Below are 15,123 nucleotides of genomic sequence, written 5' to 3'. Positions count from 1 at the left end.
CAGTTCCAATAATCAAGTAGGCTTCCTTAGTTCTTGAGGCCCGCCCACAGGCTCAAATTTGTCTTTTATAATTCAAAATTCGATTAAAGTTCGTAGTTTCTTCCATAAGCACTTTAAGATTTCAAACTTTCTGGTTGATAGCCCCAAATTAAATTTCCTTTCGAATGAGCCCAAACACTGGGGAGGTTCTTGTGAATTTTGCATCCTTCAGGAGGAACCCTTCTGATTCTTCTGTCACACAAAAATGATTTAAACTTTACCTTTTTGGGGCCTCTTCATCTCTCTCGCCATTGAAACTGGTCGTGGATTGCACGCCACACACTCCAACTAGTTCCATCCTAAAATGCCAGAACTAGGGCTCATAAAGATAAGACTGCCACTAATAGTTCCAATAAGGAATTCGGAAGAAACTTCTTTACCCAGAGAGTGTTGAGAATGTGGAACACCAAAGGCAGAAGTTAGCTCACTTATGTGATCTTAGCACATGTTTGAGTTAAAATGACCTTTGTAACAAACGCATTAATATTATGCAATGAAATGTCTTCATCCTTTTTTGCAGCACTTCAGGCACCTCACTGGATTTCTGTGATTGGGTGCTGCAGCGTTTGCAATGCACTACGCTGACACTACACCATCTTGCAAAGTCAGTTCATTACCATTTCATCCTGTGATCCTGGAGTGTAACATATAATGACAGTCAAAGCATGGGTTACCTGGATTAAATTTGATAGCTTCTGAAAATGGGCTCAGAGATTGCGATGTTCAGTATAATGCAGGCAGTACCCCAACTTTGTGTTGCCTGCCCATTATAATATTTTCTGCATCCAGCCAGCCAGTGCTGTTCATTGGCTGCATACATCTGCAGTGAGCCTGATATTGTTGGTAACTTGCATAATTAAAGCTTGCCTGCACTAAAAGATAGCCTGCACCTGTTAAAGGGGAGGAGCAGTGTCGGCTAGAGCAGGTATGGAAGCTGTTCTGAAACTGATTCTGACCTGGGAAAGAGTAAGGAATGACTGACCATGGGATAGCATGGGCACCCAGGTTTTTGGACACTGCATTGGAGATCTTTGTGAAGGTTATGGAAAGCAGCAGAGATGTCCTGCATCCTCAGGGGGGCAAGAGGTTCTCCAGACACATGATGAGAAGGTAATGGAAACAGATAGTCATAGAGGTCAATCGTAGGAGTTTAGCCGCAAGGACCTGGATGTAGTGCCAAAAGGTGAATGACGTCACATGAGCAGTCAAGGTGAATGAATGTCGCTTCAAATGTCATATCCGACCAACTGCACAACTAGCCTCAGTCACTGCATAATTCACCACACCCACATCACTCACCTACCAACAATCTATCAATCAGGACTTATACCTAACATTATATGCTTCACTTCACCCTCATACACTTAGCACTGTTGCAAGCCTCACTCCCACATCTCACACCTTGGACACACTGTCAGCTATTCAACCATAACATTCACGTTGCTCAAACAGATTGCATGAGACTCACTGAAACACTTCCCTCTCGCTCGTGCAGGTGAAGATGACACACAACCGGAGGCAGCAGGAGTTAACCGGAGGGGGATAGGTGTGCCTACATGTTGTAACTACCATGGAGGAGATGGTGCTGGCCATTATGGGAAGGGCAATTGCTGCGGCTGTGGCCATCAGCGGGGCTGAAACCATTGAAGATGAAGGTATCTGTTATATATGTAAACTTGTATTTACTCTGTACAGCCACCAGAGGGCTCATCCCCTGGATTCCCAAAAGATCCCATAATCCCTTGGGAGTACAGGTATTTAAGGAGGTCTCACAGGTTGGAGAGGCACTCTGGAGACCTGCAATAAATGACTAAGGTCACACTTTATTTTGAGCTCACATTGTTCAGTCTGATTCTTTCTCCATACATAACAACTGGTGACGAGATACAGATAGCAAACCAAAAGATGCAGAGAACAGTAGGCATCATGGAGAAATTCTCGGAGGGAGATGATTGGGAAACATTTGTGGAGTGACTCGACCAATACTTCATGGCCAACGAGCTAGATGGGGAAGGGAACGCTGCCAAACGAAGGGCGATCCTCCTCACCATCTGTGGGGCACCAACGTATGGCCTCATGAAAAATCTGTTTACTCCAGCAAAACCCACAGAGAAATCGTACGATGATTTGTGCACACTGGTTCGAGAGCATTTGAACCCGAAGGAAAGCGTTCTGATGGCAAGTACCAGTTCTAACATACAAAAGGTCTGAAGGCCAGGAAGTGGCAAGTTATGTCACCGAGCTAAGATGCCTTGCGTATTTGAAGGACATTTGGAGTACATGCGAGAATTTTTCGAAGTTGGCATTGACTAGGAAACTATACTTTGTAAACTTTTGACTGTAGAGATCCCAACCTTGAATAAAGCCATAGTGATAGCCCAGGCATTCATTGCCACCAGTGACAATATTAAGCAAATCTCTCAGCACACAAGTGCTGCTACAAGTACTGTGAACAAAGTGATGTTGTTTTCAAATCGTAACGTACAGGGCAGGTCACACATGCCTGCAGCTGCACGTCCGCATATGTCTCAGAGTCCACCATCAAGGATGATGAATGCAAGGCCAGTAACACCTTGTTGGCGCTGCGGGAGTGATCATCATTTCCATTCATGCCCATTCAAGGGGTACGTTTGCAAGGGCTGTGGAACAATGGGACACCTCCAATGTATGTGTAGTCGAGCTGCAAATCCAGTTAACTCTGCAAACCACCGTGTTGCAGAGGAGGAGAGATCCATGGAGGATCACAATGAACCAGAGCCTCAGATCGAGGAGGCAGGGGTATATGTGGTGCACACATTCACCATGAATTTTCCCCCGATAATGGTAAATGTTGAACTAAATGGACTCCTGGTGTCAAGAGCTGGAACCGAGCGCGAGCCAGTCCATCGTGGGCAAAAAGACAATCGAGAAATTGTGCTGCAGCAAGGCCTCAAGGCCAGTCTTAACTCCAATTCGCACAAAACTAAGAACTTACACAAAGGAACTGATTTCCGTAATCGGCAGTGCTACCATAAAGGTCTCCTACGATGGAACGGTGCACAAGCTACCACTCTGGGTGGTAGCGGGCGATGGTCCCACGCTGCTCGGCAGGAGCTGGCTGCGAAAGATTCGCTGGAACTGGGACAACATCCGAGCACTATCGCCCGCTGACAACACTTCGTGTGCCCAGGTCTTAAACAAGTTCTCTTCGCTGTTCGAACCAGGCATCAGGAAATTCCAAGGAGCAAACGTGCAGATCCACCTAATTCTGGGGGCGCGAACCATCCATCACAAGGTGAGAGCAGTACCGTACATGATGAGAGAAAAGGTAGAAATCGAGCTAGACTGGCTGCAATGAGAGGACATCATTTCACTGATTGAGTTCAATGAGTGGGCCAGCTCGATCATTTCTGTCCTCAATGGAGACTGCACCATCAGAATTTGTGTTGATTACAAAGTAACTATCAATCATTTCTCCCTACAGGACCAATACCCACTACCAAAAGCAGACGACCTCTTTGCAACACTGGCAGGAGAAAAGATGTTCATGAAGCTGGACTTGACTTCAGCATACATGACGCAGGAATTGGAGGAATCATCGAAGGACCTCACTTGCATCAACATGTACAAAGGTCTTTTCATTTATAACAGGTGCCCATTTGGAATTCGATCAGCGACGGCAATATTCCAGAGAAACATGGAAAGCTTACTGAAGTTGGTCCTGTGCACCGTGGTTTTCCAGGACGACATCTTGGTCACAGGCCAGGATACACTCGAGCATCTGCAGAACCTGGAGGAGGTTCTTAGTCGACTAAACCATGTGGGGCTCAGGTTAAAAGGCTCGAAGTGCGTTTTCCTGGTGCCTGAAGTGGACTTCTTGGGAAGGAGGATCGTGGTGGATGGCATCAAGCCCACTGATTCAAAAAGGAGGCAATCGAGAATGCATATAGAGGCCACAGAAAGTGACGGAGCTGCGGTCGTTTCTGGGACTCCTGAACTACTGTGGTAACTTCTTACCGGGTCTCAGCACACTGCTTGAACCACTGCATGTCTTACTATGAAAAGGGGACGAATGGGTTTGGGTCAAAACCAAGAAAATGCCTTTGTAAAAGCGAGAAAATTGTTATGCTCAAACAAATTGCTTGTGTTTTATAATCCATGTAAGTATTTGGTACTAGCATGTGATGTGTCATCATATGGCATTGGGTGTGTATTGCAACAAGCTAATGATTTCAGGAAAATGCAACCAGTTGCTTATGCATCCAGGAGTCTGTCTAAGGCTGAGAGAGCCTACAGCATTATTGAGAAAGAAGCATTAGCGTGTGTCTATAGGGTAAAGAAAATGCATCAATACTTGTTTGGGCTAAAATTCAAAATGGAAACTGACCATAAGCCACTCATATCCCTGTTTTCCAAGAGAAAGGGGATAAGTACCAATGCATCAGCCCGCATCCAGAGATGGGCGCTCACATTGTCCGCATACAACTACACCATCCACCACAGGCCAGGCACAGAAAACTGCGCCGATGCTTTCAGTAGGCTGCCATTGCCCACCACGAGGGTGGAAATGGCGCAGCCTGCAGATTTAGTCATGGTTATGGAAGCATTTGAGAGTGAGCAATCACTCGTCACTGCCCAGCAGATCAAAACCTGGATGAGCCAGGACCCCTTATTGTTCCTAGTCAAAAACTGTGTGCTTCACGGGGGCTGGTCCAGTGTCCCAGTGGAAATGTAGGAAGAGATAAAGCCATTCCAGTGGCGCAAAGATGAAATGTCTATACAGGCAGACTGCCTTCTGCAGGGTAATCGAGTAGTGGTTCCCAAGAAATGCAGAGACACCTTCATCAATGACGTCCACAGTATCCACCCAGGCATTGTAATGATGAAAGCGATAGCCAGATCCCACGTGTGGAGGCCCGGTATCAATGTGGACTTAGAGCCCTGTGTTCACAGATTTAATACATGCTCGCAGGGAGGCGCCGCTAAGTTTATGGTCTTGACCCTTCAAACTGTGATCTAGGTACACGTCGACTATGCAGGCCCGTTCTTGGGTAAAATGTTCCTTGTGGTTGTAGATGCGTACTCCAAGTGGATTGAATGTGATATAATGACGGCTAGCACGTCCGCTGCCACTACTGAAAGCCTGCGGGCCATCTTTGCCACACATGGCCTAACCGATGTCCTGGTGAGCGACAACGGGCCATGACTTACCAGTGCTGAGTTCAAAGAATTCATGACCTGTAATGGGATCAAATATGTCACGTCTGCCCCAATGGTCAGCAGAGAGAGCAGCTCAAACCATCAAGCAAGGCTTGAAGACTCACTGCAGACTCGCCTATCCTGAGTCCTGCTTAGCTACCGCACGATACCCCGCTTACTCACTGGGATTCCACCTGCTGAACTGCTCATGAAAACTGCACTTAAGCCAAGGCTCTCGTTAGTTCACCCTGATCTACATGAACAGGTAGAGAGCAGGCGGTTTCAACAAAATACATACCATGATAGTGCAAATGTGTCACGTGAGATTAAAATCAATGATCCTGTATTTTTATTGAATTATGGACAAGGTCCAAAGTGGCTTCCCGGCACTGTCATGGCCAAAGAGGAGAGCAGGGTGTTTCGGGTCAAACTTTCAAATGGACTCATTCACCGGAAATACTTGGACCAAATCAAACTCAGATTTGTGGACTATCCTGAGCAACCCACCTTGGATCCTACCTTTTTTGATCCCCCAACATACACACCACAGCAACCGGCACCACGGTTGACCATGAAGCAGAACCCATCATCCACAGCAGCCCTGCAGGACCCAACACACCAGGCAGCCCAGCAAGGCCAGCTGCACAGCAGCCCAACGAGAACCCAACAAATGATTCAACAATACCAGCTTTCACACCAAGACGATCAACCAGGGCAAGAAGGGCCCCAGATCGACACACATTGTAAATAGTTACACGATTGACTTTGCGGGGGAGTGTTGTTATATATGTAAACTTGTATTTACTCTGTACAACCACCAGAGAGCTCATCCCCTGGAGTCCCAAGGGATCCCATAATCTCTTGGGAGCACTGGTATTTAAGGAGGCCTCACAGGTTGGAGAGGCACTCTCGAGGCCTGCAATAAAAGACTAAGGTCACATGTTACTTTGAGCTCACAGTATTCAGTCTGACTCTTTCTCTATACATAATAGTATCCTCATACCTAATCCTCCTGCTCACATGCATGTGTACAACGCCAAGGATCATGGAGGAGTCCGACAACAACTTGGTTTTGGAATGTTTATTTTGTGTTGGCTTTTGTTTTTGCTTTTTAGCCAAGAGGACGATGTGAGGGTCAGTGATAGGGGGAAGGTAAGGTGTGGGACTGTTGATGAATGGGGAATTGGGGTTGAGCTTACTGGTATCGCACTTGAATATGTTCTTTACATACAGCCCAGGCAGAAGGGAGCTATGTAGATTGCAGTCTGCCTTCCTCTTCCTCCCTTCCTCCTCCTCCTCCTCCTTCTGCTCCTCAGCTTCTCGTCTGATTAGTAGTGGCAATGGCAGTTCCCTCATGATGGCAAGATTATGCAGCATACCACCACAAAACTTGAGATCCGTTCAGGTGAGTACTGTAGGGCTCCTCACGAGTGGTCCACACAACAGAAGTGTTGCTTCAGCGTGCCAAAGGTCTGCTCTATTAGATTTTTTGTGGCAGCTTGGCTCTCATTGTATGTCTGCTGCTCATGTGTGCAAGGGTTGCAAATCGGAGTCATGAGCCATGGCGTCAGCGGATAGCCCTTGTTGCCCTGCAGCTGCCCTTTGGTTTGCCATGGTGGCTGAAATATAGCTGGCACAGAGTGCTGCCGCAGAATGAAGGCATCATGACTGCTCCCAGGGTATCGAGCATTGTTGCACTGCCTGCAGTCACACAACAGCTGCACGTTGAGGGAGTGGAATCCCTTTCTGTTCAGGTACTTGGAAGATTTGAGATGAGGCGCGTGCAAAGCAACATGTGTGCAATGAATGGCACCCTGCACCATGGGGAATCCTGCAATCCTTGTAAACCCTCACACTCACTCCACTTGCTTCTTTCTGCCAAGAGGGAATGAAATGAGGTTATCTCTCTTTGCATAAGGAGCCTCAGTGACCTCCCTTATGCAACAGTGTACTGAAAACTGCGAGATGCTGCTAATATCTCCAGCAGCAGCCTGGAAGGATCCAGATGCATAGAAGTTCAGAGCCACGGTCACCTTCACCGCCACTGGCGATGTGATCATTATCCTGCTCTGAGGTTGAAGCTATGGTTGAAGTAATTGGCAGATTTCAGTGACTACCTCCTTAGTGAAGCACAGATGTTGGAAACATTGTTTTTTGCTGAGGTTCAGGTAGGTGAATTGCTCCCTGAACACCCTGAGCTGATAAGGCCTCCCTTTTCTCCCTCCTCCTCCTCCCTCTTCTAGCAGCCTGTCCTGCTCTGCGTAGCCTCTGCTCATTCTCCCAGTCATGCTCAATTTCAAGAGGAAGGCCTACTGGTGCACCCATATCTGGGAGCAACTAATGTCCTTCAGCACCTGCCACACCACTCCATGTAGACTTTTCAAACTTTAAACAAATTTGGAAAGCACCAAAAACGTATATTATTGTAGCAAGAGCCAGAGGAAATAAGCCAGCAAATAACCTGAAAGTATTTGATGATGCCTTTAAATAGCACTGGTGGGGGGTCCTTCATGCTGCTTACATGTGATCAGAAGTGTGAGGTTCCGAAAGGGCATTAGATGGAACATGAAGCTCCAAAATGGCAGCGCTGACATCAAATTAGTGTTGCACGCTGATTGACGACATGATCTGCCTGGTCTGCATGCTTCCGGTGGACGTTAAGTTCACGTGTGCTAACCCCTTTAACAATATGGGGCCTGATGCAATTCATGTCAGTACGCCATTTTGAAACCCTAAGTAGACTAAGTTTGGGCCTTGTAGTGCCCAAAAAGCAGACATTGCCAAGCCCAAATTCACCCCCAGCAACTATTAAATAGCTGCTGGTTGCCTTAAAGTCATACTACTACTTGGAGGAAGATGCTGTCTGGCAAAGTCAAGTGATAAAATCTTTGAAGTAGTGGTTCTGGATGTCATGTTTCAGAAGGTGTTTTTTTTGGTGGTGTGGAACATCCTGCTGTGTCTAGATTTTTAGCACAGAGTCTGGTTCTTATTATCTATTTATCGTCCACACTGAGAGGACAATGTTACAAAGAATTGGAATTTGCAAACATTTCATCCCTAAGCTATGGAGATATTTATAAAGTGAATTAATATTGCATACATTCCCGCCTTCTATGCTGTTGATATCTCAGGGCATTCTTTAAAGCTCGACTCAAAGAGAATCAAGTATGTTTTCTGGTATGAAAATCAACCATCTTTTTCTGCAGGAGTGAACATTTCCGCTAGTGCCAGCTAAAGCATATTTTACTCTTATTTGTTCTGACAATTGATGTAATCAGCAAAGCTTTTGTATAGTGGGCAGAACATTCAAGCAAAATTTAAACAGTTCCACGGTAAATGAGAAATTAGTCATTTTCAACAAAATAGCCGGACATTCATCATTGAGTTGTTCTAGAGGTAAAGATGATAATTACTCTTTGCTCTTCTGTGTTTTTGTTTTTGGCATGTTGCTGCAAATAAATTATAAGTTTTAGGATCTTTACTCTATGTAATTTTAACAATTAGTTTAGCTTTGAATGATAGATTTCCAGACCTGTTTTCCAAGAATAAGAATGCATAAGTAGGAAACACAATGGCATTATATAGTTGCTGGAATATATGTATTTCACCAGAACAATAGCCTGTAATTGGAAAGATTTGTGTCCGTGACTTCATCCCTCTCCCTGGTAACTACCTAATTCTGAACCAGACCGTTCGCAACCTTGGTGTCATATTTGACTGCATACTGCTCCATCACCTATAACATCGCCTGACTCCACCCTTGCCTCAACTCATTTGCTGCTGAAACCCTCATCCGTGCCTTTGTTACCTCGAGACTTGCCTATTCTGTTATGTCATGTCATGTCTAATGCTCCCCTCTTCCACATTATATAAACTTGAGCTCATCCAAAACACTGTTACCCATATCATAAATTGCACAAAATCCTGTTCACCCAACAGCCCTGTGCTTATTGACCTACATTGGTTTCCGGTCCAGAAATGCCTCAATTTTAAATCTCTCATCTTTGTTTTCAAAACTCTCAGTGGCCTCAACTCTTCCTTATCTCTGTAACCTCCTCCAGCCTTACAAGCCTTCAAGATCTCTGCCCTCCTCTAATACTGGCCACTTGTGCATCCCCTATTATAATCGCTCCACCATTGACAGCCGTGACTTTAGCTGCCAAGCGCTGGAATTGCCTCTGCCTCGCTGCCTCTCTTTCCGCTTTTAAGGTGCTCCTTAAAACTTACTTCTTCGACGAAGATTTTGGTCATCTGCCCAATATCTCATTATGTGACTTGGTGTCAAATTTTGTTGGATAATGCTCATGTGAAGCTCCTTGGGACGTTTCACTATGTTAAAGGCGCTATATAAATGCAAGTTGCTGTTATTTCACAAAAGTGTTATGAAGGGGAAATCATGCTTGACAAATCTTCTGGAATTTTTTCAAGATGTAACTAGTAGAGTGGACAAGGGAGAACCAGTGGGTGTGGTGTATTTGGACTTTCAAAAGGCTTTTGACAAGGTCCCACACAAGAGATTGGTGTACAAAATCAAAGCACATGGTATTGGGGGTAATATACTGACATGGATAGACAACTGGTTGGCAGACAGGAAGCAGAGAGTCGGGATAAATGGGTCCTTTTCAGAATGGGCAGGCAGTGACTAGTGGAGTGCCGCAGGGCTCAGTGCTGGGATCCCAGCCCTTTACAATATAAATCAATGATTTAGATGAAGGAATTGAGTGTAATATCTCCAAGTTTGCAGATGACACTAAACTGGGTGGCTATGTGAGCTGCGAGGGGGACGCTAAGAGGCTGCAGGGTGAATTGGACAGGTTAGGCAAATGCATGGCAGATGCAGTATAATGTGGATAAATGTGAGGTTATCCACTTTGGGGGCAAAAACGCGAAGACAGAATATTATCTGAATGGCGGCAGATTAGGAAAAGGGGAGGTGCAAGGAGACCTGGGTGTCATGATTCATCAGTCATTGAAAGTTGGCATACAGGTACAGCAGGCGGTGAAGAAGGCAAATGGTATGTTGGCTTTCATAGCTAGGGGATTTGAGTTTAGGAGCAGGGAGGTCTTACTACAGTTGTACAGGGCCTTGGTGAGGCCTCATCTGGAATATTGTGTTCAGTTTTGTTCTCCTAATCTGAGGAAGGACGTTCTTGTTATTGAGGGAGTGCAGCGAAGGTTCACCAGCCTGATTCCCGGGATGGCTGGACTAACATATGAGGAGAGACTGGATCAACTGGGCCTTTATACATTGGAGTTTAGAAGGATGAGAGGGGATCTCATAGAAACATATAAGATTCTGATGGGATGGGACAGGTTAGATGCGGGTAGAATGTTCCCGATGTTGGGGAAGTCCAGAACCAGGGGACACAGTCTTAGGATAAGGGGTAGGCCATTTAGGACTGAGATGAGGAGAAACTTCTTCACTCAGAGAGTTGTTAACCTGTGGAATTCCCTGCCGCAGAGGGTTGTTGATGCCAGTTCATTAGATATATTCAAGAGGGAGTTAGATATGGCCCTTACGGCTAAGGGGATCAAGGGATATGGAGAGAAATCAGGAAAGGGATACTGAGGGAATGATCAGCCATGATCTTATTGAATGGTGGTGCAGGCTTGAAGGGCCGAATGGCCTACTCCTGCACCTATTTTCTATGTTTCTATGTTTCTATGATGCACAGAATTTAACTTCCTAGAATTATGCACCAATTATTACTCTTCAAGCATTTTGAGGCAAATAACAGCTCATTAGACTTGGCACAAGAAGTATTGCAAAACATGCCTGTGTTATTCTCAAGATAGTTTTACAATACACCTCTTCAAATGTACTGGCTGTTGTGTCATATCAACACTCAATAGAAAGGTAGTTCCCATTCCTTAAGATGATTTATGGGGTCAATTTTTTAAAAGTTATAGTGGAGAGATTTACTTTCCCGTTCATAACTCGACCATTTCCTGATTTTGCTGATTTTAACCTGAAGTGTTCTGCAGGCAAAAGAGACACGCAATAAAGTAGGCTCATGAATCTATGTATATTTAGGTCTTATTAAATCAAAGGGTAACTGATGGGAATGGGGAAGAGCCCAGGGCAGCAAAGATTCAGACTTGCCTTTTGGAGCCTGGAGGAGCAATTCTCCGCTTGGCCTCACAAAGATAAAATTAAAACTTGCCTTTTAGGAACTCCGCTGCTTATCAGGCAGTATGCCGTTCAAGTGCCATTGGAGTATTATGTACATCATAGGACCCCGATTAGCATGCATCAATGAGGCTTCCGCCTGAATCAGGTGGGTGCCTCAGCCGACGGAAAAATCAACATGGTTAGGTCTGCTGTGGGCAGGAATGGAGGGGCAATGGAGGGGCAAATAGAGCCAATTTTAACTCCTGTCCCATCCTGGGTGGAAGGATTTCAACCTCCTCTGACTAACACTTGCCCAACTGAAGAATGTTTCTTAATACTGTTTTACATTGTTCATTTTGTTCTTATATGAGCACATATTTTTGAGGCTATTTTGCATTGTTCGCAATGAACTATACAGTTAAATAAGTGAGTCAGCCTCAATACAACAATTACGTCCATACCAATAATTTATTTTGCCGTCAGTTGCTTCAGCACAGGCTTTGTAGTATCATAAACAAATGAATATAGTAAGTGAATCTATGCTGTTGGATAAGTTTTGTCTTGTGTTTTTGTATGTAATATAATGCTACTTTATGCATGCTCTGTCATTATGGTCTGTCTAAATATAGAATATCCCAAATAGGTCGTAAGCAAGTATATATGACACAAGATGTGGAGTTTGTTAAGTTATGTGAGGTTATTCACTTTGGTAGGAAGAGTAGCAGAGCAAAATATCTTTTAAATGGTGAGAAACTCAAATGTTGGTGTTCAGAAAGGTTTAGGTGTCCTGCTACAGGAAACACAGAGAATAAACATGCAGGTACAGCAAGCAATTAGGAAGGCAAATGGCATTGTGCTCTTTATTGTAAGGGGGTTACATAAGAATATAAGAACATAAGAAATAGGAGCAAGGGTAGGCCATTTGGCACCTCGAGCCTGCTCCGCCATTCAATAAGGTCATGATTGATCTGATCTTGGTCTCAACTCCATTTCATTGCCTGCTCCCCATAAACATTGACTCCCTTATCATTCAAAAATCTATCTATCTCCATCTTAAATATATTCAATGACCCAGCCTCCACAGCTCTCTGGGGTAGAGAATTCCAAAGATTCACGACCCTCTGAGAGAAGAAATTCCTCTTCATTTCCGTTTTAAATGGGTGGCCAATTATTCTGAAACTGTGCCCTCTCGTTGTAGAGTCCCCCACGAGGCGAAACATCCTCTCTGCATCTACCCTGACAAGCCCCCTCAGAATCTTATACGTTTCAATAAGATCACCTCTCATTCTTCTAAACTCCATTGAGTATAGACACAACCTGCTCAACCTTTCTTCATAAGACAACCCCTTCATCTCAGGAATCAACCAACTGAACCTTCTCTGAACTGCCTCCAATGCAATTATATCTCTCCTTAAATGAGGAGACCAAAACTACACAGTACTCTAGGTGTGGTTTCACCAACAGTTGTAGCAGGAATTCCTTACTTTTATACTCCATCCCCCTTGCAATAAAGGCGATCATTCCATTTGCCTTCCTAATTACTTGCTCTACCTGCATACTAACCTTTTGTGTTTCATGTACAAGGACCACCCAGATCCCTCGATACTGCAGCATTTTATAATCTCTCCCCATTAAATAAAAATTAGCTTTTTTATTTTTCCTACCAAAATGGATAACCTCACATTTTCCCACATTAAACTCCATCTGCCAAATTTTTGTCCAGTTAGCCTATCTATATCCGTTTGCAGATTCTTTACATCCTCCTCACAACTTGCTTTCCCACCTATCTTTGTATCATCAGCAAATTTGGCTACATTACATTTGGTCCTTTCATCCAAGTCATTAATATAGATTGTAAATAGTTGAGGCCCCAGCACTGATCCCTGTGGCACCCCAAGAGTGCAAGAGTAAGGAAGTCTTACTACAATTGTTCAGGGCTTTGGTGAGACCACACCTGGAATGCTGTTCATAGTTTTGGTCCCCTTATCTGAGAAAGGACATGCATGCCTTAGAGACGTTGCAACAAAGGTTCATTAGATTGATTCCCGGGATGAGAGGGTTGTCTTATGAGGAGAGATTGAGTTGATTGGGCCTATATTTTCCAGAGTTTAGAAGAATGAGAGGTGATCTCATTGAAATATGTAAAATTTTGAGGGGGATTGACAGGGTTGATGCTGAACGGTTGTTCCCCTGGCTGGAGAGTCTAAAACTAAGGGGAAGAGTCTCAGGATGAGGGGGAATTTCTTTTAAAACTGAGATAAGGGGGAATTTCTTTACTCAGAGGGTTCTAAATCTTTGGAATTCTCTACCCAAGAAGGATGTAGATGCTAAGTCATTGAGCATAGTCAAGGTTGAGCTCGATAGATTTTTGGACTCTAAGGGAATCAAAGGATATGGGGATTGGGCCGGAAAGTGGAGTTGTGACGAAGATCAGTTATGAACGTAATGAATGGCGGAGCAGCTTGAAGGATTGTATCTACTCCGAATCCTAATTCTTATGTTCTTATGTCTCTGTCACATGCAGCCTGGTAATGGGTGAGAGGCTGGGCAGCTTTCTGCTCGGTTTTTGTTCGAATACTTGGGCCACTGATTTTGACTTTCATGGAGCATTTTACTTTAGCCAGCTTCACCTTGATACATTATCATCAATAAAATGATAAGATATTTGTGATGCATAGGAGCTAACATGGACCATTTTCCATACTTCGAGAGCCTATTGTCAACAAAGGCAGACATCGACAATGAGGTCCAACACCGCCTTCAGTATGCCAGTGCGCCAGTGCAGCCTTTGGTCACCTGAAGAATAGAGTGTTTGAAGACCAGGACCTCAAACCCGACACCAAGCTCATGGTCTACAAAGCAGTGGTGATATCCGCCCTCCTATATGGCTCAGAGACATGGACTATGTACAGCAGGCACCTTAAAACACTGGAGAAGTACCACCAATGTTGCCTCTGCAAGATCCTGCAAATCTATTGGCAGGATAGATGCACCAAATTCAGTGTCTTCATTCAGGCCAATATCCCCAGCATCGAAGCACTGACCACGCTCGATCAGCTCTGCTGGATGGGCCACATCACCCACATGTTTGACAGGAGACTCTCAAAACAAGAGTCTACTCAAAGCTCCGACACTTCAAGCGAGCCCCAGGTGCACAGAGGAAATGCTTCAAGGGCACCCTCAAAGCCTCCTTGAAAAAATGTAACATCCCCATAGACACCTGGGAATCCCTGGCCCAAGACCGCTCAAAGTGGAGAAAAAGCATCCGGGAATGCGCTGAACAGCTCGAGTCTCATCGCCGAGAGCAAGCTGAAGCCAAGCATCAACAGCGGAAGGAGCCCGTGGCAACCCAGGCACCCCACCCACCTGTTCCTTCAACCACCATCTGCCCCAACTGTGACAGACTCTGTAGCTCCTGCATTGGACCCTTCAGTCCACCTGAGAACTCATTTATAGTGTGGAAGCAAGTCATCCACGACTCCGAGGGACTGCCTATGATATGATGATAGGAGGGTGGTACATTTTCAATTTCTTTTCGTACAAGGCTTGTCTAGTTTTTCTTTAGATGACAGATTCTCCTTGGTGCCTAAACAATGAGCAACTAAAGGATAAAATTCCACCTCAACCCATGATTTACTGCGCCTTCAAACTAACATGGACTGGAGGTGTTGAATTTCATTATAGAGTGGGGTTGTCCAGACAGTATGCCTTTGCTGCCATGTTACATTATATCCCCATTAACCAATAAGGGAATTAAGGGTTACGGGGAGCGGGCGGATAAGTAGAGCTGAGTC

The sequence above is a fragment of the Pristiophorus japonicus genome, chromosome 1 (genome assembly GCF_044704955.1).
Source record: "Pristiophorus japonicus isolate sPriJap1 chromosome 1, sPriJap1.hap1, whole genome shotgun sequence".
NCBI lineage: Eukaryota > Metazoa > Chordata > Chondrichthyes > Pristiophoridae > Pristiophorus > Pristiophorus japonicus.
This window is presented reverse-complemented; position numbering follows the sequence as displayed.